This window comes from Podarcis melisellensis (assembly GCF_964234715.1).
Source record: "Podarcis melisellensis genome assembly, chromosome: 1".
Lineage (NCBI taxonomy): Eukaryota > Metazoa > Chordata > Lepidosauria > Squamata > Lacertidae > Podarcis > Podarcis melisellensis.
In genome coordinates, this window is record NC_138528.1 from 73,534,167 (window position 1) to 73,548,208 (window position 14,042).

General features: G+C 43.8%; 1 long non-coding RNA gene across 1 annotated transcript in view; it reads right to left on the reverse strand.

Moving 5' to 3' along the window:
- Positions 1 to 4,525: 4,525 nt before the first annotated feature.
- Positions 4,526 to 14,042, reverse strand: part of LOC309366326 — a 33,629-nt gene continuing 24,112 nt past the window's right edge. The window contains exons 2-3 of the long non-coding RNA XR_014166639.1: positions 6,093 to 6,227; positions 4,526 to 4,590 (exon numbers count right to left, since the gene is read on the reverse strand). This is a non-coding gene — a long non-coding RNA (uncharacterized lncRNA). The remainder of the gene's footprint in view (positions 4,591 to 6,092; positions 6,228 to 14,042) is intronic.

Below are 14,042 nucleotides of genomic sequence, written 5' to 3' on the forward strand. Positions count from 1 at the left end.
CAAGACAACATAAATCAATTTCTACTTCAAAAAATAGTAACCTAAAACAAAAGCTGTCAAGTGACTATGCAGATGCATAGGAATATTGAATGCTAAGAGTGGTTCAAACAGAAATAGCCTCTTTAGTATTACTTTGTTAGTTTATTCCATCTATTTCTGTACCACCTAACTTACAAGAGAACAAAGACCTTCTTAAATAAAGTGAAATTTACAAAAGACAGAACCAGGAACATCAACCAGTGACATTCTTAATATTCCCCCTCCTTTCCCCCCCTCCCCAATATAAAGTGACACGCTACAATTCTAAGCAAATATGGTATGTCTGGAAGATCAGACTGTACAAAAATCTCCTGTGACTATTCAGGATTGGATAGAAATTCAATTCAGTATGCATGGCAGGGATAGTACCTGTGGTGGGGGACACATTGTGCTCCTTCTAAGCTACCTTTGGTCCCTACCCTGCACACAGCTCTCATCTGTGGCTCCTAGAAGCTGTCAGCATGAGACAATGGCCACATCATTGGGATGGCTTCAACTGGCTGGCTAAACCAGGTAAGGGCAGCCAATGGGTCTCAAACCCTCAATGAGTTAGGGACTTCCTCTGCATGTGAAGACAGGCTCTGGCAGATTGAGTGGTTGAGACTAATAGTGGGTCCATTGGTTAAGAAGGTAGTTTCTGCACAAGCTGCACAGGGAAGTGAGGGACAGATGGGGATTGCCAACTTGGGAATGTAGCCCTTCTAGGGCAATAGTGTGACTGCCACACAATAGTGTGACTGCCATTGACTCCAAGTAGCACTTCTGTGCTGGCAGAGACTGATGGGCACCGTAGTTCAAATTATTTGAGGGCACCAGGTTGGGGGAGGCTGTGGTAAAGCAGTTTCCCTGCTTTCATACCTCCCTACCCTCCCTCTGCCATCTGATCCTTTCTGCTCATCCTCAGAAGCTTTAAATAGTCAACACTATTTCCAAGGCAAGTTTGAGCTTGCCCTTAAACACTCCAGGAATAATCCTTGAGAGTTTGCTCAAATGTGTGTGTCTATCCCTGTAACAACATATCCCAGAGCTGGCCCTGACTGCGGTCACTCATAAAGAACTGAAATGCCATTCCCAATAGATGAGAGGGTGGCATATAACAGGGGCCCCAACATCCTGGCACTGGCGCCATTGTTTTGTCTCCCAGAGCTATCTATGTGCATAGTGAAGCTTGTTTCAGCAAAACCTAAACTGAAAGCCTGCCATCCAAAAAGAACACAGAGATCCACTGTGATCTGGAGGTGAACCAAACTGTTTATTTCCATGTATGATGATTTCATCTATCTAATACATTTGTACAGCTTCAGAAATGCCAAGGATCTATTCTCAGAGGTGTGGAGTGCCTTCGTAGAACATTTTAAGTAGTGGTTCATTCTGAAGGCGCAGTTGGGTGCGGAGGGGGGGGGGAGAGCATTGCATATAAAATCCAGGTATTTAAAATTACATTCCACTAAAATATGAAGCTCTACAGCCAGGTTCAGCTCTACAACCTGTTGCCACAGATGTCACCGACACTGTCCAATGGCAGTGGCAGCGTGCAGCTGCAAGATACCTTTTTTAAATAGGAAAATGTGGTTAAAAGTGGTCCAAATGTAATTGTTTTAAATGAAGAAACGTCTGCTATCACATAGTTCAGTACACTTTGGCATGATACACAGCACCCAACTGAATACTGTGTGCAATCAGACCAGGATCCTCAAATTCTGTTCCATATGTGCTAAAAGAAGAAAAAAAGCAAAAATGAAATCTGGCCTACATTCAATAAACTGAGTGGGAACATCCACACTTCCATTGCTGATCCTCATAGGCTAGAATTACAGTAAGGAAGTCGGAGAGTTATTCTCTAAGGCCACACCCACACCATGCATTTAAAGCAGTACCATACTACTTTAAACTGTCATGCCACCTTGCCTCCCCACCCCACCCCAAATCTTTGGAACTATAGTTTGTTAAAGGTCCTCCACACACAGCGCTACAATTTTGAGAGTGAGCATAAGAAGAGCCTGCAGGATCAGGCCAATGGCCCGTCTAGTCCAGCATCCTGTTGTCCCAATGGCCAGCCAAATGCCTGCACAAGAGCCCTCTCGTCCCCTGCAGCTTCCAGTAACTGGTATTCAGGAGCATAAATCATGTGATGCTAATTGCAGGGTAGGGGAGAGGAACACCTGAACAGAGCTTGTATGCTTTTGTGAAGCATTTTACTACAGGACACCTGTGCTCCTGTGCACTGGTAAAACAACCCAGCCCAAAAATCTAGAGAGAATTTTGGATGAGCATTTTGGAACCACCACAAAGTCAGAGCACTATCCTCAGAATTGTATCCTGGTACTTGTCGTTGTCCCTTCAACAGAGAAAGGAGTCACGGTTGCACCCTTTGAAAGCAATGGAATCAGAGAAAGGAAAATCCTCTCCTTAAGGTCCCCGAAGCTGCAGGTGTTAGCAGCAGGCTTTCCCAAAGATAGCATGATACAGCCAAGTAAATGATTACATGTGCTATTATGATAAAACTTCCTTTGCTGATAATTTAGTTCCTGTTTACCTGTCCTGATATCCTACAAGCTGGCTTGAGCAAACTGCTTCTCATCGTCCTTGCCCCATTTGCCCTCCCTCTTCATTCAGATGCACAGTGAGATGTTTGGGAAACCCGCAGAGCACAACAGAAACATCTGTAAGATTGGTCCTGATTAAATTACTGTAAGTTGCAACCGCATCCTAAAACTGACAACTGGATTCGCCCTGGGTTTGGGCTCTAGGGAAGAGACAAGCCATTGTGATGGGTTTTGCCTTCAAATTCCACTTTTCCCTAGCTTTGGAAAACAAACCATTTCCCTTGTTGTAATTTAAGGGTCAAATGAAGGGAGGAAGAGGCAGGAAGAATCTCTAAAGTGTACAAAGGTACCTTCCAGCATATTACCAGCAGGGGTCATGCATGTGACGGCATCAATTCAGGTAACACAACTGACAAGTCCTATCTGTTTGACAACAGGAAAAGCTTTTGGTGATCTAGCTGATCTCTTCCCATACAAAGCTTTTCCTCTTAACCCTCCATATACCATTCCCATTTGTGCCTGTTTTAGCAGAGCACAGAGAGTTCAAAGAACTGCCCCTGTCGGTGATGTGCTAGGTGGCGGGAGGTAGGGACTGGGAAAGAGGAGGAAAGGCCTGCCTCACCCCCTCTCCCAGTGTGTGGGTGGGTTTTTTTGCTTTTTACGGTGCCAATTAACGGCAAGCTGGGGTAGGTGGGAGGTCAGTGCGAGAAGCCTCCCTTCTGCCCCCCACCACACCGCGTGTCATCGTCTTTCAAGCATCTGCCAACTCAGTTTGGTCGGTGGAAGGGAAAAGGCCGGGCAGCTTGTTTGGTTTTCTTTTCTTCCTGGGCACTTTACTACTTCAAAAGGCTCGCCCTTGGTTCACAGGGGCCAGAGGGCAAAGGTCAATGGGCACAGCTTGACCTCTCTTTCACCCACCAAAGAGGAAAAGGAGGGGAAGAGACACTTTTCTACTTTAATCTTTCTTCTGCCTCCCATTGTTCCTCAAAGTTTTGTGGAGGGAAACAATGGGCTCCTTATAAGCTCACACTTCCACACGGAATATACTGAAGGAGTAAATAGAACACACACGAATTCCACCTGAAGGAGAAATTGAGGGGTTCCCCCCCCCCACCGCCGCATTGGAATGTAACAAATATGCTGATGTCTTTTAGAAGCAGTTGTTTTATTTTGTATTTGAAACACACACACACACACACACACACACACACACACACGTCTCTCTCTCTCTCTCTCTCTCTCTCTCTCTCTCTCTCTGTGTGTGTGTGTGTGTGTGTGTAAAAACACTCACTAGCCCTAGGGTATTGAGGAGTAAGTTAACATTTCACAAAGCTCTCCACAGCTGGTGATTATATCCCTTGCAATGTGTACAAAGACATTCAGAAAAGGAGCAGAGAAAGTAAACAGTATCACTTCTGGGGAAGATTTGGGGGTGGGGGGGGGAAGGAGGAGGAGAAGCAGATGAAATTTAATCTGGCAGGCAGCCCAGCCACCAACTTAAAACAATACAGAGAAGGGAAGCCAAAGAGGAAAGAAAAACAGAGGGGAAAGTGTGGAGAGACCAGCGTGTGCAAAGGGAGGCGGGGAGCCCTCCACAAAGGTTTCAGGAATCTTTGGGGGCCACTAAATAGCAGATTAGATTGCAGGACTAGGCTTCAGGGGGCTAAATTCCTGCCTCATTATATAATGTGTGTGTGAGCATTCTTAATTGAATTGGCAGAGCCCCCAGCTGTTTACCTCTCATTGGAAAAAATGAGAGGAAGGCACCGGGCCTTGAAAAAGGCAGACACAAAGTCGTGGCTTTGGCATCCGAGAAAACAAAGCAGAAAATAGCATTGTGTTGGCTTCAAGCTTTGCCGTTTTGTTTTAGAACTAGTTTGCACTTAACGACTTGGATGTAACTGCTGTGTTAAGACATTTTAACACGATGCTTACCTACAGCATCTGCATGAGGCACAGCTGGGCATAGGTGTTGTCCCTGGTCATGCTGAAAGGCTATCGCAGACTGAAAGGAGATTAACAGGATGGTCACGCCTGCTATTGCCACCCCAGGGTTAGCTTAGTTGTGATCTTACCAGCAGCTAAGTCAGAAGCACAGTGACAGCTACTGAAACAAGTGTCGGCCTAGCAACACTGACAGACCCTTCCAAGGTAGCCCAAGTAGCCCAAGAGGCCTGTCACAGATGATGTTCCCAAATTAGCCATGCAGGAGAGTCACCAATTAGGGTGACCACTTAGGCATTGCTCCAAATGAAGAAATTCCTCATGAAAAAGGCACAAATGTGCACAGCATTGACATATGATAAATTATATGTAGTAGATGCAAATTTAGAAGTAATTACTATAAATGAATACTATAAATTTAGAAGTAATTACTATAAATGAAATAGAAATGAAATATATTTCACCACTCTGGAGAAAACTGTGACTAGGTGGCCTGTGTGCCTGCTCAACCTGCTGTTCAGGCGAGTAAGAGGGGACATGGTAGAAGTTTATAAAACTATGCACGCCATCGGGAAAGTGGATTCAGAAAAGTTTTTCTTCCGCTTGCATAACGCTAGAACTCATGGGCACCTACTGAAGTTGAATGTTGGAAGATTCAGGAGAGATAAAAGGAAGTACTTCACGCACACACTCCTACAGGAGGCAGTGATGGCCACCAACTTGGATGGCTTTAAAAGATTAGACAAATTCATGGAGGACAAGGCTGCCAATCACGATGGCTATGCTCTGCCTCCATGGTCAGAGGCTTCTGAATACCAGTTGCTGGAAACCATAGAAGGGGAGAGTGCTCTTGTGCTCAGACCCTACTTGCAGATTTCCCACACGCTTCTGGTTGGCCCCTCTAATAACAGCATGATGGGCTACATACGTCATTGGCCTGATCCAGCAGGCTGCTCTTACATTCTTATGAGAGTGATTAAACTTGGGGTGTCTGTATTAATTTTCCTACTTAACTGCAGGTATTTTGTGTGTGAATCTGAATGTAGTACTTAACTGCAATGCATCATCAGCAAATTATATGATTTGTTGTTATCTGGCAGGGTTACATTTTCAAAAGAGCTCTTGATTAATTCAAAATGGGTTCTATTGAAACCCTGTCCCATTATCATAAATGGAACAAGGATGATAGCATTTAATTTCTCATAGGGATTCTCCGTCTGGAATCCTGTGCTTGGTTAACCGGAAGTCAGCTCCACTGAACTCAATGGAACCTATTTCAGAGTAGACATATGTAGGACTGCATTGTTGGTATATGAAATGTAGAAGACAGTGATAAATTGGACTATTGACCTGAAAAACACAATGCAGCGACCTAAAATCAACAAATATTCTGTTATGGTGGTGTGTTATAGACTTTATTTGTGGATACAAACTAAATATTTACCATTGCCCTGCTGGCCCAGTCAGTTTTAAATGGCTCTTCAAAAAATCTTAACTCCTCCTCCATTCCCAACAATGCAGATGGGAGAGATGGGGCCTCTAGCTTATTGGAACTTTGCTCACCTTCCAAGATGGGTCTTGCTCATTAGAAGCCTACCAGGTCATGGTGACCCTGATCTCAGTAATGTAGTTTGAGTCATTATAGCAATGGGAACAGGAGGAGGGAGAGCTGCCATGTTTTTAGATTATCCATCCTCACTAGAAAAAAAAAGACAAAATACTTTTTTTAAAAAAAGTATGCAAACTTCACCCAAAAAAGGTGAAGGGATTATACCAAGCAATATACACCTTTAATTCATTAGGTACCTCAGCCCTCCTTCCCACCCTTTACAATGATTGTCTTAAGTTTCACATATGGTAAGTAGAAAGTGGTGGTTGCTTTATATTGCTCCCATGCTGCCCCTCACCAAGCACTGTGCAGACCACTCCTGAAGAAATCCTTATTGAACCCAGAGGATTATAACTACTGATGGCAAGTGACAGGTGTCCTTTTTTGGGGTAACTTGTTGGGAGCAAGTGGTTACTGGTCAACCCAAAGACCTAGTAGATGAAACTGATTGGATTGACTTCAACCTGGATTCTGGCCCAGATTTGAACCATTGGTTGCCAAAATGAATTACATACAGTGGGAGAGACAGGAAGAATACAACCCCGTTGGTTCTGTTAGATCTCTTGGCAGTATTTGATACCATTGGCAAAGTTTTGTCTCCCAACTTAAAACTCTGTGGGTTGGAGATTGCAAGCACTGTTTTCGGTGGCTCCATTTTTACCCTGGGGACTCATTCCAGGAGGTGGCATTCAGCCCCATGCTATCTAGTTTGGGGGTCCCTTGGTGATCCAGGGTTTTAAAGGTTTGCCCTCTGCTGCAGAATATTACCATACTTTATATCTGAAAAGTTGATCTCTTGCACTTGTCCTGCCATTGTACTTATTATTTCTTGTTGTAAAATATCACAGAACTTGCAGCAGTATTCGCTGATTCATACTCAGGACTTTTCCACAGATTATCCTGGCCACACAGTTTTGTTTTGTTTTTTAATGCATACCATCAGCATGGAATTTTCAAAAGACTGAGACTTTAATCTCATTTCGATATGACCACTGTGAACTGGGCCTCCAAGACCTCTCTTTAGGCTTAGTTAGCCTTGACCTTTGAACTCATTGGACCAACATATCATGAGCTTGACTTTCAAAGACATTGCAGCAGAGGGAAAATTCTGAATTTGGGATATACTGCATGCACACTTTTCCGCCTGGAAGCCAACTGGCCACTGGGCTTTGCACATAAATAAAGGTGAATCTGCTTCACTCATGAATCTGCTACAAGTGATTCCCAGGGCAAGAGAAGATGAAAGATCTGCAGCTTTGATCTCTTAAGCTAAGGCTGTAAATTAAGGCTTTTCTTCCTTGGCAGGGCCAATTTAAATGGGCGGGAATAGCATATCTTGCTCTCTTATCTTGGGCTGGTTGCATCCAGTTTCAGGAATGAAAAAAATGCATGTTCAACTGCCCTCATATGTCTATATTCTCTTTTTGGAGGACAGAGCATGGATTAATAACTCTAGACGGCTCTCCACCTACTGCCTATTTCCCTGTCTTTGCTACCTGTTACATTAATACAGATCTGTTGGGTTGGGCAACAGAAGCACCCACACTTTGACCGACACCAGCTTTGCTGCCACCCCTTGCCCTCTCCTCCAGGGCTCTGCATAGCGCACAGCTATTCTAGTGGTGGGCAGGCAGATGTGCCACCTCTGAATAGGAGAAGAAAATATACCACAGATGTTTTGGGAATATGTGCACTGAAACTGTGTGTTTAGGCACCCTGCTGAGAGCCAACTGAAGTCTGGCACCAGCCTTGCATTCTTAGATTGTGTTCACTACCCACAGCTTGGTCCAAATTCACTGAAGGTAAGATGAAGTCTTCCTCCCTTGCGACCAACTAAGGATCAAGCCCTAAGCACATACATTAGAGGGACACGGGTGGCGCTGTGGTCTAAACCACTGAGCCCCTTGGGCTTTGACAATTGGAAGGTCGGTGGTTCGAATCCCTGCAATGGAGTGAGCTTTCGTTGCTCTGTCCCAGCTCCTGCCAACCTAGCAGTTTGAAAACATGCCAGTGCAAGTAGATAAATAGGTACAGTGGTACCTCAGGTTAAGAATTTAATTCGTTCTGGTGGTCTGTTCTTAACCTGAAAGTGTTCTTAACCTGAGGTACCACTTTAGCTAATGGGGCCTCCCGCTGCCACTGCACCGCCGCCACACAATTTCTATTCTCATCCTGAAGCAAAGTTCTTAACCCGAGGTACTATTTCTGGGTTAGTGGAGTTTGTAACATGAAGCATCTGTAACCCGAGGTACCACTGTACTGCTGTGGCAGGAAGGTAAACAATGTTTCTGTGCGCTCTGGTTACTGTCACGGTGTTCCTTTGCACCAGAAGCGGTTTAGTTATGCTGGCCACATGACCAAGAAACCTGTCTGTGGACAAACGCCAGCTCCCTCAGCCTGAAAGCGAGATGAGCGCCGCAACCCCATGGTCATCTTTGACTGAACTTAACCGTCCAGGGGTCCTTTACCTTTCACCTTAAGCATATGCGTACTTCACCCTCCAATACTCCCTGGGCAGCATTTAATACTTGAACCCTTTCCATCTACCACCAACAGCAAAAATGCTACCCATCACTTGTCCAACAGCACGTGGCTATTTAAAGAAAGCTAAGGGTGATGAGAAAAGGCACAGTTTCTCCCTCAGGAAAGCTAGCTCTATTTTTAAAAGCTTAATGAGAAATAGAAGAAACTTGGGTTAGCCAAAAGAATGAAAATAAATGGGTCCTCTTCTCCCCACAGTCACCAACTCTTTAGCTGAAAAATGCATGGTTTTGGTTTGCCTGCAGGTGATCACTTTGTATCGACTCAGACATTTTGTTGCTATAATCTAATCAAAAGGGGAGACATAGTGCCATTTTTTTAGACAAGATGTCTTCCCAGTTCCTCCTCTACAGTGTCTATTTCCTTAAGCAAGGAAGAATCCAGCCAGTGGTTTACATTATGGTGCTCCCCCTTTTGCTATAATTCTCTACCTTAGTTTTGTTTTTGTTTTTTACCATGGGGGCATTCAGAAGAGGAACATGAGACACTTCAGCATGACAGACACAACCAATAGGAGAGATGTGCCCAAGACACTGCAGAAGGTGCTACTGCTCATTGCCTCCAGTGCATGTAGAATCCCCCCATTTCAGGGTCTTTCATGAACAAATCAGATTTGCTGTAGTTCCACTATGGGATGCCATCTGAATCTGACATGCATCACTAAAGCTCAGTTGGATGATGCCAAGGGCTTGCCTTTGCCCCTGCCAGGGTTCTCTAAGCCATATACAAAATGAAGAGGTGTGTTGAGTGACTTTCCATTCTGCTTGAAGTGCACAAGGTGGTTTTCTTTGGAGACTGAATTCATTCAATTTGGTTATCTCCTGTGCTTCTGGCTCAAGACCAGAACCTATGATCCTGCTATTATATAGACCCTCTGGTAGTTTGGGAGAACAGAGGGTAGGGGCAGGGGTGATGTGGTGGCACTGTTGGAATACCCTACCCTAGAACGTCTTCTGCCAGTAGTGCATGAACGATCCTTTCTTTTTCAGCAATCAGAATGCTGGCGTGCATTCCACAATATCAAAGCTTCTCCTGTAAAGGCTTGGGGTCAGCAGGTGACTTTCCATTTTGGTGTATTATCCACAAGGTTAACTTGTATCCAATATGTCACAAGCTTTAGAACTCCGAAATCCTACACCTAGAAATTATTACTCTTATCCTATTTTGTTTCTGAAAATAATTGGGGAAATGAAGAGATTAATCTCCCATTAAACAACAACACAAATCTGTTTTTTATACCTTTCTCTGAGAAGCTCAGATCAGCAATAGCCAATGCAAGTTATGTTCGTTTGGAGCAGATTTAATTTTTTTCAGGAGCTTTGCAAGTTTTGGATTCCCTTTACTCATCCTTGGTTGGCATGGAAATCCAGCTTGGACTCTATCTTTTCTCTGTGCCTCTCCATAAGAGAAGAGAAGACACTAGATTGGATTGGGACAGATAAGGTGGCAATGCTACTTCCACATCTGTAATGGTGGCACCTGTGTCTAACTGAGCAGTGCCATGCTGGATGGGGATCAATGCGCATGGTGCTGCTGCTATATTTATAAGATAGCCCCATCTCCATTGTCCTATTGTCATCTGACTTAGAATGACTGCAGTGCTAGATCACACAAAACAAGGTATGATTGAAGGGAGATAGGCAGGAATTCAGGACAAACACTGTGCAGATTTATTTTAATTACCAGGCAGCCACCATGTGCCCAATAACAAAGCAACATCTGAATAAAAGGTTACTGTTTCTAGATTCTTTCTAAGAACATGGCGTCTTTTCTTTCTGCTCAAATTAAAACTTCTCAGATAATACTGCTGTATAGTGTCAAACTGAAGAAATCCAGTGCCTCAGACAAGGAAAAGAAAGAGGCCCCGCACCCTCTAAGATTACTACAACTATTTATTTACAAAAATGACAGTGCTGCTATTCGTGCTGTGACTGGGCCTCAGACCTTTCCTGAAAGATTGTGAGAAAGGTGTGTTTCTATTTTTCAGGGGAGGCCAACTTTTTAGGTTGTAACTTCCAGGCAGGGCAAAGATCTTTAGTGACAAGCATTTCAGAAAACCACTGGTTAATCTTTCCAAGAATATTTTAGAGATTAAACTGCAAAGTGAGTTCTGGAAAGCCATGCTAGTATTATATGTACTGTGAAGATGTTTACCGCACACTCTGATCACATAACTGTGATCGATTTGTTGTAGCACGTACCATATGCTGGAGAGATACAGCAGACGCATAATCGGCCTGATATCATGTCATAAAAATGTGTAAATGCAAGCAGATGTTTGTGAAACAAATTAGCCAAAATGAGGTTTCATTCATATCATTTGAAATGCATAATTCAGTTACAGTAGGAACTGGCGCAGGCTTGTCTTGCTTCATTCTGAACTCTCTATAACTTTCTGGGTCTGCTCCACAACCCACAGAAATCAATAACATGGTTCACATTTGCTTCACTGGGGTCTGGAGGAGATCTGAGGAGCTCAAAATTCTATTCTGAAGGATGTTAGTGCTTCAGTGTGGCTGGCTTAACATTCCATTTGGAACGCATTGTATAGGTCTGTTGTCATTGCTTTTGCAGATGAGCCGAGCCATAACTGTGACCTCAGAATAAATTTAGCCATTTGAGGGAAATGGGCAAGCATTTGTGAAAGAGAATGAAATGTTGCTCAGCTTATGCACCTTTGCCCCTGTACCTATAAATCAATTGACAGTCCAAGATACTGTGATCCTTGCTTCCTACATGAAAGGGATTTTCATGTGTGAGGCTTAAGTTGGTCTATAATGGATGTATAAATTCTACATTGGCTACAGTCTGCATTCAGTCTCTGTTCCATGCTCTGTCTAGTCTTTCACATGTCAAAGACAGCCCTTGACACTTTGGTGACTGAGGCAAAATATCCCAGTGTTGCTCCCACAGTGGTGAAAATAGAATAATAAAAATAATGGGCAACACTACCCGCTAATGATATATTAAAATCTGCTGCCTAAAGTAGTCTTAATTGAAGGACTGCATCTGTTGTGTATTAACAACATTTACATGTGGCACAAATGGGCTCCAATGTACTTTATAGTATTTCATGGGGGTAGGTCTAGCGCCTTTATGCTTCCCCATGTGAAAACTGGAAATATGCCTCAATGGTGCTGTGTGTGTGAGAGAGAGAGTGAGTTTGAGTGTGTGTGTGTGTGAGAGAGAGAGAGGGGGGGGGGATCTTCTCTATTTAGACCAATTCTATAGTCTTCTCTATTTGGACCAATAGTTTCAGGCAAATATTTTATGTGGTTGCTTTGTCCCTTATATTGTTCCTTAGTATCTTCACTTTGGAAATCAGGGGTGAATTTCCAAATGACCGTGGTTGATGATGCTGGGAACACTATTTCCCAGCACACAGGGTACCATTAACACGCATGTGCCATCATTACAAGCTAGGGAAGAAGTTTGGGGGGACAGACAATTCCCCCTGCCAAAAAAAATAAAAATGCTCCTAAAGAAAGCTTGCAATTGTTGAGCCAATTCCTAATTAAGCTGAGAAGGGTTTGCTTACTACTAAACTGAACTGAGGAAAGAAGGCAATGAAGATTATTATCCTTATTGGAATAATAAAAAAAGAAAAACTTGTGTTATTAGCTCCCCTGCAGAATTAACGTTATGTAATAAGTAATTCAGGACACCTTCATAAAATGATTTCCAGAACTATCTGTTGGTCTTGCTGGATTTTACCTAGCCCATAGTTTCTCCTTTTACTCCAAGCTTTTTGGATTCTTTTACTCTGCTCCTGAGATTCTGGTCATTTTCTTCAGTGTACGCACTGTCTCTTTTGATCTTTAAGCAAAACATGTGTGGTGGTGTTGGAGTCACTCCCTTGTCACCACATTGGTGATGTCGGGCACACATGGATCCCATCTCTGGCCAGCCATGGCTTCACTCCATGAACTCCACAGGCTTATCACATTCACTATGTCCTAAATGTCCCCACAAATGCCAAAAATAGTAAAGGGTAGTCAAAGGACAGTAGGAAAGGAAAAACTGTTGCAGCTGCACTATGCTCTTTAGTCAAAATGTATTTTTAAATTTATGATTTAATTATATAATGCCCTGCTCTTCAGTTCTGAGGGACTGTAATATGGATGTGTGGGCATATTTTAAAACAATGGGCTAGAGCATGGGTAGGCAAACTAAGGCCCTGGGGCCAGATCTGGGAGCAACAGGAGCTCACCCTGTCACGGGGATTCAAACCGCTGACCTTCTGATTGGCAAGCCCTAGGCTCTGTGGTTTAGACCACAGCACCACCCACGCTGTCACCACAACCACGTCCACCTAAATCATGTTGTCCATCAGGGGTACCAGGAGGGGGGATGGATGAGGGGCCTTGGTCCCCCAATAAATTCAAGGAGGGGGTTGGGCCCCCTGCAGTGACATGCATATGCCATGTGACGTGCTCACGTCACTAGCACATGTCACACAACATGCACATGTCACATGCTCAAGCCACACAGTGTGCACACGACATATCAGCACATCTTACAGCATGTGTGTGTGACGTGAGGCCTGCATGTGACGCTAGCCCCTTCCATCATGGGAGCAAGCCAACACGCCTGTTGTCCATGATCCAAGATAACAACAACTGAACCACTAGCTCCACAGAATCTTCCTCCCAAGTGTTTTCTTATCCACAGCCAGGGCTAGTAAGGTGGAACAGTTGAAGAACATATATCAGAGCAACTCCTGGAGCTCGTTGCTCCAGTATTAGATTCAGCCGAATAAGATGAAGAAAACAGGACTGAGAGTGTTAGGATTACAAATATACAACTGCTCAGTTGGCCCCTTTCTTAATGACTATCATCTGGGTGCAAGGATGGCAAGCTGAGAAACAAATTCTTTATGTGCATGGAGCAAAGGAAAGCCCTAAAGCAAGCATACCAGCAGAACAATTAGATGGTTATTCATAATTCTGTCTAGGGGATTCTTTCTTCATTTTTTTTCTACTTCAAAGAAACAATGATTTATAAACAATGCTGTCTCCCCTTGTGAAATGACTCACTCTTCGGCCCACATTGGGGTTACCCGTACACTGCTTCACATTTCAGGGTTACAATATCAAATGTCAGGATATACAAAGATACATTGCTCAAATTCCATCTTGAGAGCTTCTCATTAGTGCTTCTGGGTTGTGGGTTGTTTCCATAATTGTAATGGAGGTTTACCAAAGCAGAGTGTTTGTTTAAGATCTATGGGGTAGGAAACTCTGGGAGTTGGCTGTGTTGTCCACTGTAATGGACCAGTGTCAATCACAGGTAATGGGTGTTAGCTGGAATTTGTCCGCCTTGCCTCTGCATCCCAGAAATGAATCTTGCTGTGTTATTTTCAT